At 43.0% G+C, this 13,293-nt stretch overlaps 1 protein-coding gene across 1 annotated transcript in view; it reads right to left on the reverse strand.

Annotated features, from left to right (window-relative positions):
- LOC138757315 (mesoderm induction early response protein 3-like) overlaps positions 1-12,225 on the reverse strand; it is a 152,277-nt gene extending 140,052 nt beyond the window's left edge. The window contains exon 1 of the mRNA XM_069924422.1: positions 11,868-12,225. The gene's annotated coding sequence lies outside the window, so the exon portion shown is untranslated. The remainder of the gene's footprint in view (positions 1-11,867) is intronic.
- Positions 12,226-13,293: the final 1,068 nt, after the last annotated feature.

Raw genomic sequence — 13,293 nt, forward strand, 5'->3', positions numbered from 1 at the left:
GCCTCTGCCACCATGGGATGACCCATTTTTAAAAATTTTATCTAGGCTGTTAACGAGTTCTGTGTTGTTTAAGAAAGGGTCCAAATGTAAACCTGGGAATTATAGGCCTGTGAGTCTGACATCTGTGGTGGGTAAGTTGATGGAAAGTGTTCTGAGGGATGGTATTTACAAATATTTGGAGGTACAGGGATTGATAGGGAGTAATCAGCATGGTTTTGTCAGGGGTAGATCATGCTTGACAAACCTGATTTAGTTTTTCGAGGGGGTTACAAAAAAGGTTGATGAAGGAAAAGCTGTGGATGTTGTCTATTTAGACTTTAGTAAAGTTTTTGACAAAGTTCCCCACAGGAGGTTAGGAAAAATGGTGGAGCCATTAGGTATAAATAAGGAGGTAGTGAAATGGATTCAGCAATGGTTGGATGGGAGGCATCAGAGAGTAGTGGTAGAAAATTGTTTGTCCAATTGGAGGCCGGTGACTAGTGGAGTTCCTCAGGGATCAGTCCATATATATATTGTTTGTTATATATATTAACGATCTGGAAGTAGGGGTGGAGAATTGGATAAGCAAGTTTGCGGATGATACAAAGATTGGTGGTGTTGTGGACAGTGAGGAAGATTACCATAGATTAAAAGGTGATTTAGGAAGGCTGGAGGTGTGGGCTGAGAAATGGCTGATGGAATTTAATACAGATAAATATGAGGTGTTACATTTTGGAAAGGCAAATCTAAATAGGTCATATGCATTAAATGGTAGGCTATTGAGATGTGCAGAGCAACAAAGGGATTTAGGAGTGATGGTAAATAGTACCCTCAAGGCTGATACTCAGGTAGATGGTGTGGTGAAGAAGGCATTTGGAATGTTGGTCTTCATAAATCGGAGTATTGAATTCAAGAGTAGGGAGGTTATGATGAAACTGTACAAGGCATTGGTGAGGCCAAATTTGGAGTACTGTGTACAGTTTTGGTCACCAAATTATAGGAAAGATATAAACAAAATAGAGAGAGTGCAGAGAAGGTTCATGAGAATGTTGACAGGATTTCAAGGTTTGAGTTATAGGGAAAGGTTGTGCAGACTGGGGCTTTTTTCTCTGGAGCGTAGAAGATTGAGGGGGGACTTGATAGAGGTGTTTAAGATTTTAAAAGGGACAGAGTAAATGTGGATAGGCTTTTTCAATTAAGAGTGGGGGAGATTCAAACTAGAGGGCATGGTTTAAGATTGAAGGGGGAAAATTATAAGGGGAACATGAGGGGAAATTTCTTTACGCAAAGGGTGGTAGGGATGTGGAATGAGCTTCCGGCAGATGTGGTTGAGGCGGGATCATTGGTTACATTTAAGGATAGACTGGATAGTTACATGGATAGGAGAGGACTGGAGGGGTATGGACCGGGTGCTGGTCAATGGGACTAGGAGGGTGGGGATTTGTTACGGCATGGACTAGTAGGGCCGAACTGGCCTGTTCTGTGTTGTAAGTGGTTATATGGTTATATGGTATTGACCTAGGTGTTGTGTGGTTTTATGTTAAAAAGTGACAGTTTGCCTTAGAGAGCCAAGGTGAAGGTGGACTGCTGGGAGAGTGGGAGACGGACTGAGCATGTGCAGAAAATAATCTAAAAATATCTGGACTTGGACGATAAACCACCACTGGGGGTGCTGTGGAGTGGAAGAAGGTCCAGAGCATGAGTCATTGTCTGGAAGACAGGTTAGAATGATGGGCATTTTAAAAAGAGATGAACATTCCGAAGGCAGCCAGAAGGATCCGGACCAAGCCAGTGTTCCTCTCTCTGCAAGCAACACAAGACAACTTTGAATTCTCTCTCTCTTGCTCTCTCTCTCTCTCTCTCTCTCTCTCCTCTCTCTCTCTCTCTCTCTCTCTCTCTCGCTCTCTCTCTCTCTCTCTCAAAGATCATTTAGCTTCAATTTACCAAAGAAACTGAATTTTGTTTATGATCTTTGCTTCGGTTGAGATCGAAGTTTTATGAGTCTTGTGTGTTTTGTGTCTGTTTTTCTGTGGACTGGTTGGAAATATAACTTAGACTTTAATTACATATATTGTATTTAGGCTAGGGAATTTATTAGTTTTACACTGTTATAGGAATTTGCAGAGTAACCAGTGGGCATTGTTATAAAAGGGGGAGATTTTGAATTAAAGTTTGAAGGTGAATTTCTGTTAATAAAGTAATTGTTCATCTTTACACCTGTGTGATATGCCTTCTTTGTGGTTGCTGGTTTGATCTTGTAACAAAGGCCCATAATCTCCCCTATTCCATTGATGATGTCAGGATGCTGACCAAAAATTGCTGTGTCTGCATGGAGTTCAAACCAGGCCAAAAAAATCACACCTGATCAAGGCTACTCGCCCCTTTGATTGCCTAAGTATGGACTTCAAAGGGCCCTTACCCTCTATGAACCGCAATGTGTACTTCATCACCATCATCGATGAATACTTACGGTTCCCTTCACCATCCCCTGACCGGACATGACCACACCCACTGTCATAAAGGCTCTGAACAATCTGTTCACCATCTTCGAACACCCCTGCTACATCCATAGTGATAGGGGTTCATTCTTCTTGAGTGATGAGCTGTACCAATTCCTCCTGTCTAAGGGCATTGACTCTAGCTGTACCACCAGCTGCAACCCAAAAGGGAAAAGCCAGGTGGAGCAGGAGAACGGCACGGTCTGGAAGGCAGTACTACTGGCCTTAAAGGGCCTCCCCGTCCTTCACTGGTGAGAAGTTCTCTCAGAGGCCCTCCTCACTATACAAACCCTTCTGTGTATGGCCACCTACGAGACACCTCATGAGAGACTCTTTACATTCCCCAGGAGATCTGTGTCAGGAATGACCCTACCTATCTGGCTGATGTCCCCGAGCCAGTACTCCTGTGGAAACAAGCAAGGATCTATACGTCTGACCCACTAGTTGACAGGATCCAGATGCTCCACAGTACGCCTATGTGGCATTTCCAGATGGGCATGAGGACACAATATCCATCTGGGACCTGGAATGTGCGGGAGCATCTGGATCCCCCTTCTTTCAACCGACAGTCCGGATTCCTACTCCCACCTCCTTGGCCAACCCACCAACTGGTACTCACACACCCACCCCATTGGCTGAACCAAGCACCTCGGCCGGGCTGACCAAGAAGGAGCAGCCACAATCGACAGAGGCCACCACACCACCAGGGATACATCAGTCACAACACCAAAGGAGGCCGCCGGACAAAATGAACTATGAGGGCACTTGACTGCACCACACCCCCATCGGGACTTCTTTTTAAAAGAGGGGGTGAATGTGGTGAAACCACTTTGTGTATGAAAATATCTTGACCTTATATGTTTGACCCTGCTCTCATTGGCCGGCTCATGACTCCTCCCCTTTATTCCCCATAAAGGTTGTCATGCTACAACTCTGCCCCCAGTTCGAGTTCAGGTCAGTGTGAGCCAGCAACTCAAGAGATGCTGTCCATCTCTAGCTGATAAAAGCCTTCAGTTCCAGTACTTCAATCTTTTGGTTAATTGATTGTGCATCATAGATAATTGGAGAAAATAAAATTTGTATATATATATTTAGGGCATGGAGAGGAAAGAGTAATAAAGAATACTTCTGGTTAGATTATTTTATGACTTCAAATTTGCAGACCAGTCCTGGAAAATGCTTCCACTTCAAAAAGATGTTGACCACAAAAAAATTACTGCATATGTGACAGTTTAGAGTTCATCCCTCTCCACCCTAATACCAGCTTGCTCAGATTGCCAGACTGCAGTTTCCATAATAGTTTGAAAACTATTTCCATAATAGTTTGGTTCCCTGATTCCCTGAATACTTGGGGCACCAAAGGGCCTCCAAGGTAGCCAAGATAATGGCCATTTCAGTCTGTATTTAGTCAAGGATTTGATCATGGTAAAGGAATTGAATGATGTGCTTTGGGATTTTAACTGACTGCTTGCTATTTAAGTTTCCAGGCTGTAATTATTTTAGTCTGCTCTCCATTTTGGTTAATTTGGGAATATAGAGACAAAAGAGGCAACATATGCTGGAATCTGGAGCAATAAAACAAACCCCGACTCCTCGACTTGAGAAGTCATTCATCCCTTTACCTCCATAAATGCTGCTTGACTTGCTAAGTTCTTCCAGCAATTTGTAATTTGGGAATAAATTGTTTGCTGTTGAGGAGTTTTGAGTTCTATTCACTTTGGACTGACAAGTACTTTGAAATGAATAAGGTCCCCTCTTTCAATGACATTAATTGGATGTGTCAATATTGTCAAGTTGAATATTCTTCCTAAATTTTTATATTTTTTCAAGCTGTACCTGTTTTTGTTCCTAAATCCTTTTCTGATTCTTTGGATTCTATCATATCTTTTTTTATATGGAAAAATAAGCACCCCTGTCTCAATAAAAAAATTCCTTCAAAATACTAAAAAGAAGAGGGGCTTGGCATTACCTAACTTCAGGTTTTATTATTGGGAAGCTAATATTAGAAATATTTAGGAGCTTCAAGATGGATTAATTTAGAAATTAAATCTACCAGAAAGTATTCTCTTTGAATTCTTGGAGCACCTTTACCTTTTCTGTCCTCCAAATTAACTGACAATACATAGAGAATCTGGTTTCAATTTAGGAACATTTTGGGTACGATAGATTCTTATAAATTAGTCCTATTTTAGGTAATTCCTTTTTTTTAATCATCGGTTCAAGATATCGGTTTACAACATTGGTCAAATTTAGGTATCCAATCCTTTTTAGATGTTTTTACTGACCAAAATCTTGCCTCTTTTGAACAATTGTCCACAAAATTTACAATACCTACACACCACTTCTTTCGTTATTTACAGGTTAAAAGCTTTTTGAATTCTTTAATTTTGAAGCTCCTTGAAGACCTAGAACCTAATATAATAGGGATGATTTGTAATTTCCAACTATTTCCAACCTAATTATAAAGGGTAAAGGTTCCATTATTGGATGGACAGAGAGTCACTACTTTGTCCAGTGTCCCTCACAGAAATGAGGCCCCAGCGAGGAATGAACTCACAGTCCCTGGTTTACAAGAACAGTGCTCTAACCGCTGAGCTCTCAGAGTGGTATCTCGCCGGATGCACACTATCAATGACTCTAAAGATTGAGTGATCTGTGCAGCTCCGCCGGGGGTGTACTGGTCAGCTCTGTTGTTGGTCGAGTGTCTTAAGGCGGGGGGGGGGGGGGGGGGGAGAAGGCTGTCACCGTAGGGGGTGGCTCTGGTTGTCTATGGTGGCAGTCATGGGGGTTGGCTTGGCAGGATGAGGGTCCCGGGCATGTTGTGTGGGTGCCTGGGGGGCTTAGATAGCCTGTACCGTCTCTGCAGGGGCCGATGTATGTGAATGTGGTGGTCAGGGCTGGGGGGTAGGTGGGTGTCTCCGGCATTTGCCAGATCACGGACAGGGACTGTGTCCTCCTGGCTGTCAGGGTACTGGACATTTGCGTATTGTGGATTTGCTTGCAGGAGCTGCACCTCTTCCACCAACGGCTCGGTCTTATGGCCCCTCATGTGTTTCCTCAGCAGGATGGGTCCCAGAAATGAGAGCCAGGGCGGCAGAGTGTTTCCGGTCGCCGACCTCCTGGGAAGGAAAACATGCTTTTATGAGGGGTCATATTTGTATCAGTGCATAGGAGGGATCAGATGGCATGGAGTGCCTCTGGCATAACTTCTTGCCAGTGAGACACCATCAGGCCTTTTGACTTAAAGGCCTGGAGGATTGCCTTCCAAATTGTGATGTTTTCTCGCTCCACCTGGCCGTTTCCCCTGGGGTTATAGATCGTAGTTCTACTAGTGGCTACGCCTCTAGCCAACAGGTACTGCTGCTGCTCGTCACTAATGAATGAGGACCCCCAATCACTATGAATATAGTTCGAGAACTCGAAGAGAGTGAATATGCTGTGGAGTGCCCTGATAACTGAGGCAGAGGTCATGTCGGGACAAGGGATGGCAAACAGGACTCTGGAGAACTTCACTATGATGTTGAGAAAATAGACATTCCTACTGGTCGAGGACAGAGGTCCCTTGAAATCGATGCTCAGGTGATGGAAAGAGCATGTGGTCTTGATGAGGTGTGCCTTGTCGTGCCTGAAGAACTGCGGTTTACATTCCGCACAGACCCAACAGTATCTGGTCAGGGACCTGACATCTTCAATGGAGTATGGGAGGTTCCGGGCTTTTATGAAATGGAACAATTTCGTGACTCCGGGGTGGCAGAGGTCATCATGGAGTACCTGGAGGCGGTCGAGATGCGCACTGGCACATGCCCCAAGGATAGGGCATCTGGGAGATCGTTGAGTTTGTCTGGCCAGTACAGCATAGATATAGGTGGAGAGTTTGATTCTCCACCTCAGGATTTTATCATGCTTGATTTTACCCCACAGTTTTGTGTTAAATATGAAGGCGACGGCCCATTGGTCCATCAACAGGGTAAATTTTTTTCTGGCTAGATAGTGATGCCAGTAGCGCATGGCCTCAACGATCGCCTATGCCTCCTTCTCGACTGAGAGTACTGTGTTTCGGGGCCGTGGAGGGTGCGGAAATAAATGCTACTGGCCTGACTACCTGGTTGAGAGTGGTGGCCAGTGGAATCAGATGGCATGTACTGTGGCTTTAGCAATGTCTCCTTTAATTTGGTTAAATGCCTCCTGGGCTTCTGCTGATAAGGGGAAGCTTGTGGACCTTACTAAGGGGTAGGCTTTATCAACATAATTGGGCACCTACTGGGCATAGTAAGAAAAGAACCCCAGGCACCATTTCAGTTCCTTGAGGTTGTGTGGTATTGGGAGCTTCATAAGGGGACGCATGTGGTCAAGGTCGGGGGCAATAACACCATGTTCCACGATGCATCCAAGGAGGGCCAAGTGAATGGTACTAAATACACACTTCTTGTTACAAGTCAGATTTAGGGACTTGGCTGTGCTGAGAAATTTCGCCAGGTTTGCATCATGGTCCTGCTGGTCATGGCCACAGATGGTGACATTGTCAAGGTAGGGGAACGTCGCTGTCAGTTATGCCTGTCTACCATCCAATCCATCTCCCTTTTGAACACTGAGACTCCATTGGTGACTCCAAAGGGGACCTTGTGGAAGTGATAAAGTCTGCCATCTGCTTCAAAGGCAGTGAATTTGCATCCACTGAGCGAAGGGGGAGTTGGTGGTATGCTGATTTCAGGTCAATTGTGGAGGACTGGGCTCTTTTATTAACCATATCGGCTATCCGGGGGAGGGGATAAGCATCTAGTTGAGTGAAGCGGTTGACCGTCTGGCTGTAATCTATCATCATGCGGGGTTTGCTTCCACCCCTATAGACCCTTCCTTCTCACCAGTCATAAATGTGGTTACCTTGAGAAACACTACCAGTATCATCAGATATATAGGTTATTCAGTCCCTTAACATCTCATCAATTGCCAGATGATGAAATTGCTTCTACTTGCATCCTTTTTTGTTGAACCCAATCAAATGTCCTGTATCAAATCCATGTGAATTATATCCATTCACCCTTTCTTAACCTGAATGTTATTTATCTCGATTTGACATGTTTCAACCTTTTGCATAGAAATAATACCCTTTTATACAGTTACCTTTGTTATCCACTTATTATGTGTAAATTCATGATTGTTAATGATTGGACATGAAAGTAGGCCTCACAAAATGGGAGATGGAACAGAGTCGCTGTGATGTTGGTAAAACATAGAAATGCTGGAGGAATCCAGCAGATCTTGCAGCATCCATCTGAGGTAAAGATAAATAACCAATGTTTTGGGCCTGTGCTCTTCTTCAAGGTATGAATAAAAAGCAGGCAGGTGCCTGAATTAAAAGGCTGGAGAGAAGGAAAGAAAGGGGGAGGAGTTCAGACCAACAATGAATAGGACAGGAGAGAGAGGAAAGGTGGGATTTGATTTGGGAGGAGGGGTGGATTAGCTTTGTGAATGCAGAGCTGTGGGAAAGGAGAGAGAGAGAAAAGGGAAGAAAGAGTCAGAACTGGGGGAAAAGAGACAAAAGGATAGATAGAGGGGTCTAATGGAAAACAGAGTAATTGACATTAATGCTATGCGGTTGGAGGGTGCCCAGACAGAAGATGAGGAGTCCTTCCTCCAATTTGCAGGTGGTCTCAATCTGGCAGTACATGAGACCATGGACAGACATGTCGGCAAGAGAATGGTGGGGGGGGGGGAGTTGAAAACAGTGGCCACTGAGAGATCACAACTATTGTGGCCGACAGAGCCGAGATGCTGAATGAAGCAGTCGCCCAGTGTGATGAAGAAGCAACCAACATGGAAGCACCGGATGTAATGGATGATCCATGCAGATTTACAAGTGAACAGCTGCTTCACTTGGGACTATTTGGGACCCAGAATGGTGGTGAGAGAGGATGTGTGAGTGTACATGCAGCACCTCCTGCAGTCACAGCAGTCGGTGCTAAGGGGGCAATTGGTGGGAAAAGAGGAGTGGATGAGTCACAAACACAGGATTGCAAATCATGCCCACTAACATGGCACAGCCAAAATACCTCTGCAAGCCACACATTCATGTCAAAGAGCTGCATGTGGCTTGCGAGCTGTGATTTCGCCACCCCTGATTTTTAACTTTTATCATTTTAAACTTTTGTATTTTTTACCTATTATTTTATTTTTAAATTATATTTTCCTTTTTTTTGCCCTTTGCTTGAGGCTGTTGGTTACTTGAATTCCGGATACAAGGGGTTTTACTGTACTATGTATGAGATGTCAACTATTCTGGCTGCAAAACAACCTCTATCATTGCATTTTTGATGCGAATGACAATGTTTGAACATGAACCAGAGCTTGAGCTACCCAAGTCACCCTCCTCAGCCTGATTCTGAACCCTGAAAGCAATTAGGAAGATGTTAGCATCTGAAGTTCTTCAGGAGTCCTAGTCCCCTTCAGCACCCTCCCAAGGCTAGCTGTGAGGCCTTCATCCGCCATTCCTCATTCTGGTCTGCTGCTGCAGTTTCCTTCCACTCTGTTCCACACTCACAATCCTACCAAGACTTCTAACATCAGCAAGCTTTTTGTCCCTAAATTGTTGATCTAGATTGTGATTTGCTGGATCCCAAGCAGTGATCCATGATACCTTATGAATCTCAGTCTGCTAAATGGAGGAACGGTTTATTCCCATTCTAAACCAATTCTCAATTCTTCTCAGTATATTATCCCAATTTGACATGTATTGACCACATTAACCAACATGAGGCACTTTAAGGAAGGGCTTCCAAAAATACAAATAGATGACATGCTGATTTTCTTGGATAAGTTACAACCTTATAAGTCACCACCATTTTCATTAAACATGATTTTACCTTCATAAATGCATACTAACTGCTCAATTCTATAATCCTTTTCAATGTGTTCTATTAATACAGTACATCCTTCAATATGGATTCCAGCACTTTCCCTACCACAGATATTGGGCTATAAGGGCACTAGTTACATGTTTTCTCTCTCTCTCTCTCTCTCGCCTTTTTCTGAAGAAGGGGAGTCATGTTTCCAATATTCTAATCCACAGAAACAAATCCAGAATCTGCTGAGTACCTGAGCAATCATGATCTCTAATAGAAACTCTTTTAAACTTTAGCGTTGTAAATCATCAGGTCCTTGGGATTTTCTGAGCTCATCAATTCCTCTTGTACTACTTAAAGTTTCTCTAGTTTTTATTCTGACCAGACATCATTGATTCTCTAATATGTCTCGCATTTTTGTGTCTATTTCCATGAGAACAGTTACAATTTTTTTCAGTTACTTTGTGATGCACCATAAATAACTCCAAAAGACTAGAAGTTATGTAAAACTGATTAGCAATAGAATGGAGGCAAGTCCACGCTGGTCGACGATCCTGAACTTGGGAGGGGGTTATGGTACAGTCATCTTTATTCAGGATTCTGTGGGAGGAGCCACAGGTACAGTCAGCCAAGGGTCGTGTCCAGACATCTAAGCATTCATACAGTGGTTTACTTATTTTAGAAAAAGTCTGGTGGGATGAAGTGATTAGGTGTTACTACAAATTAAGTCTTTCATGTGGTCTGGGATGATGCTGCGACCGGCTGTGGCTGCGGCTCAGCTATTGAGTCTTGGATAGTTTGGAATGCCTGTATGTAGTCATCAGCATTGCTTTGGTAGATGCATGGTGATGAATCTGGCATGTCATGGCCCTGGTGCATCATGGATAACCATAGGTGAAGGGGATTTGGCGTGATCAGTAATGGTCTCAGGCACCCCTGAGGGCCAGGTCCCTAAAGGGAACCATGTCCTGGTGCCCATCATGGTACGCCTATAGGTGCACTGGGGTTTGGCATGGAAGAGATGGACCCTTTTGACCAATGGGTCAGACTTATGGCTCCTACATGCTTCTGGAGTAGAACTGGCTCTGGAGACATTAGCCAGGCCAGTAATGTGGTCCCTGAAGCAGACTTCCTAGGAAAGGAAAACATTCTTTCATGTGGAGTGTCATCAGTGGCTATACATAGAAGCAATCTGATTGTGGAGTACCTCTGGGAGGACATCTTGCCAGTGGGAGACAAAGTCCTGTAGACCGCAGGGCTAGGAGGATAGTCTTCCAGATGGTAACATTCTCCCTTTCCACCTTCCCGATCCCTCGGGGGTTGTAAATGGTGGTCCTGCTTGTGGTGATGCCTCTGGCCGGCAGGTAATAATGCAGCTCATCAATCATAAAAGAGGACTCCGGTTGCTCTGAATGTAGCAGGGGTACCCAAACAGGGAGAAGGGATTGTGTAGGGTCTTGATGACAGTGACAGTGGTCATGTAAGGGCAGGGGATGGCGAATGGGAAACATGAGTACTCATCAATGATGTTGAAGAAGTACATGTTGTTGTCAGAGGATGGGAGGAGTCCTTTGAAATCAATACTCAGGCATTCAAAGGGGTGGGTAGCCTTTATTAAATGCGCTCTGTCTGGTCAATATAAGTGCGGTTTGCACTCTGCATGGACCTGGCAGTTTCTGGTCACAGTCCTGTTATCTCATCGTCAATATTTGGAGCCTACAAATTCAAAAATGTCTGTATTTCCAAAAATATTTGACAATGTACCATTACATATCTGCCTGCAGGGTCTGTAACAATATTTTGAATTTTGATCGGAAGATTCTTTTTTTTAAAATCAAAATTGCCACCCCTCTTGCTTTAGAATAAATGAAAATGACATTATATATCCCACCATTCCCTTTTTAATTTCAAATGTTCTTTTTCAGTTAGATGTGTTTCTTAATATGTGTTTCCTAATTTCTTAATATATGTTAACCCTCTTTCTTTCTATCTTCCATTTAACCCATTAACAATTAAAATTTACAAACTTAATTACTATACTCATCTAAACCAAATATTGTCAATCCCTCCCTCTACAAGTCTCTTCCAAATGCAATAAAATTCTATGTATCCAGACTCACCTCCTCTAGCAATCCAAAAAAAGAGAAAAAGGCAAAAAATGTGTATAAATTCATACCTATAATAATATAAGAAAAATCCCTCTGAGTAAGTGTTGTCTAATATAACACTAACTCCCTTCATCTTACAGATTGTGACCGAGGTCACAAATACACACATAATCCTGCAGGTCAAAACCTCCCACTCCTCCCAACTCTCTTGGTACATTCAATATATAAGCTTTAATCACTTAGTTAAAAGAAATGAATCAATTAGTTAACTATAATTAAAATGGGGCGGGGGTGATGGTGTGATGGAGTAGGGGAGAGATGTGTTTGATCATCTCTCCCAGCAGATTTGAATGAAAACCCATTTTTAAGTGCCCTTTAAATTTAGAAAGTTCTTGAGTTTTGTTATTATAAGCATCTAAATACTTGGAAGAAGTTCGGCCTACCTTGAAGTTGGAACCAGGTACCTCAAGTATTCCCCCTCCTTGCATCCAGCGTCAACATCCGGTGACCCCGACGGTGATGCCGGCGCCTGGATCGCGGAGTCCTGGACAAGATGGTGCCCGATGATCTCCTACTGATGTTGAAGAAGCTGTGCACATGCGCACTATTCCGAGTATCTTCCACCTCAAGGGTGGGGGGGGGGGGCGCAGTGCTCGTCGATCCAGTGAGTCTAGATCGGCAGAGAGCAGGCCCCAGACCCAAGAGGAGGGGGAGAAAAAAGTTAAAATAGTCGGAAAAGGAATTAAAGGAGCTGGTAAAGTGAAAGAGAAAAAGCAGCAAGAGACCAGCTCAGAAGATGATCTGGTTAGTGATCAAGAAGAAATGTATGAGAAGCCTGTTGCTGGCCAGGGTAGGTACTTCTCTAAATATAAGGATTATTTTGAAATTCAGTTTCAAGCAATGTCACAACAGATTTCATTGGGCTTTACATCTGTTAATAGTAAATTGGCAAATGTTATGGAAGATATTTCAACTGTTAAAGCTGATGTTGCAAATTATGCAAAGGGTGGATAAAGTTCAAGGAAAAGTTAAGAAGATGGAAGATAAGTTGGAAAATTTCATCTGATATTGGACAATGTAAAAAAAATTCAACATGTATGATGATTCTTTTACGGGATGCAGGATTGAGAAAGCTGATTTATTGAAGAAAATTGATTCATTGGAGAAACACAGCCATTGGAATAATGTGAAGATTGCGGGATTACCTGAAGATTCTGAAGGGTCAGAACTGGTTAAATTTTTTCAAAAATGGATGCCGGATGTGTTAGGAGCTGAAATGTTTCTGGATGGTTTGGAATTGGACAGAGCACATAGAACTTTGAGGAAAAAAAACAATGTCTGGTCAACCACCTCGATCTGTTTTGATCAGGTGTCTGAGATATCAGGATAATTTTAAGATTGGAAATTCAGAATGTAAGGCAACATGGAGGTCTTTTGATGGTTCAAAACAGAAGAATTTTCTTTTATGCGGATCTTAGTCAAAATATTATTAAAAGGCGTAAAGAATTTAATTCAGCGAAAGCTGTTCTTGGAAAGAAAGGTCATAAACTTGCTTTCAGATTTCCTGCACTTTTAAAAACTTTTTTATGGGGAGCATGAATCTCAATTTTTTGATGATGATAGAGATGCCTTGGTGTTTGCAAATTCTTTGCCGGATCTCAAGAAAGATCGGTCTTCATCACCTCAAAGATTGAAAAAGAATGGAAATGGGGTTCAGAAGGTAAAAAAGAAGAAAGGGAAGAAGGATTGGTTGGAAGAGATGCAGCAAAAATATTCATGTGATTATGAAGATGTTTCGATGGATGACGACCAAGTGAATAAAGAACTGGAAAAAGCTTATCATACTTGAAGATGTGGACTTATATAATG

This window comes from Narcine bancroftii, chromosome 3 (assembly GCF_036971445.1).
Source record: "Narcine bancroftii isolate sNarBan1 chromosome 3, sNarBan1.hap1, whole genome shotgun sequence".
Classification (NCBI taxonomy): Eukaryota; Metazoa; Chordata; class Chondrichthyes; order Torpediniformes; family Narcinidae; genus Narcine; species Narcine bancroftii.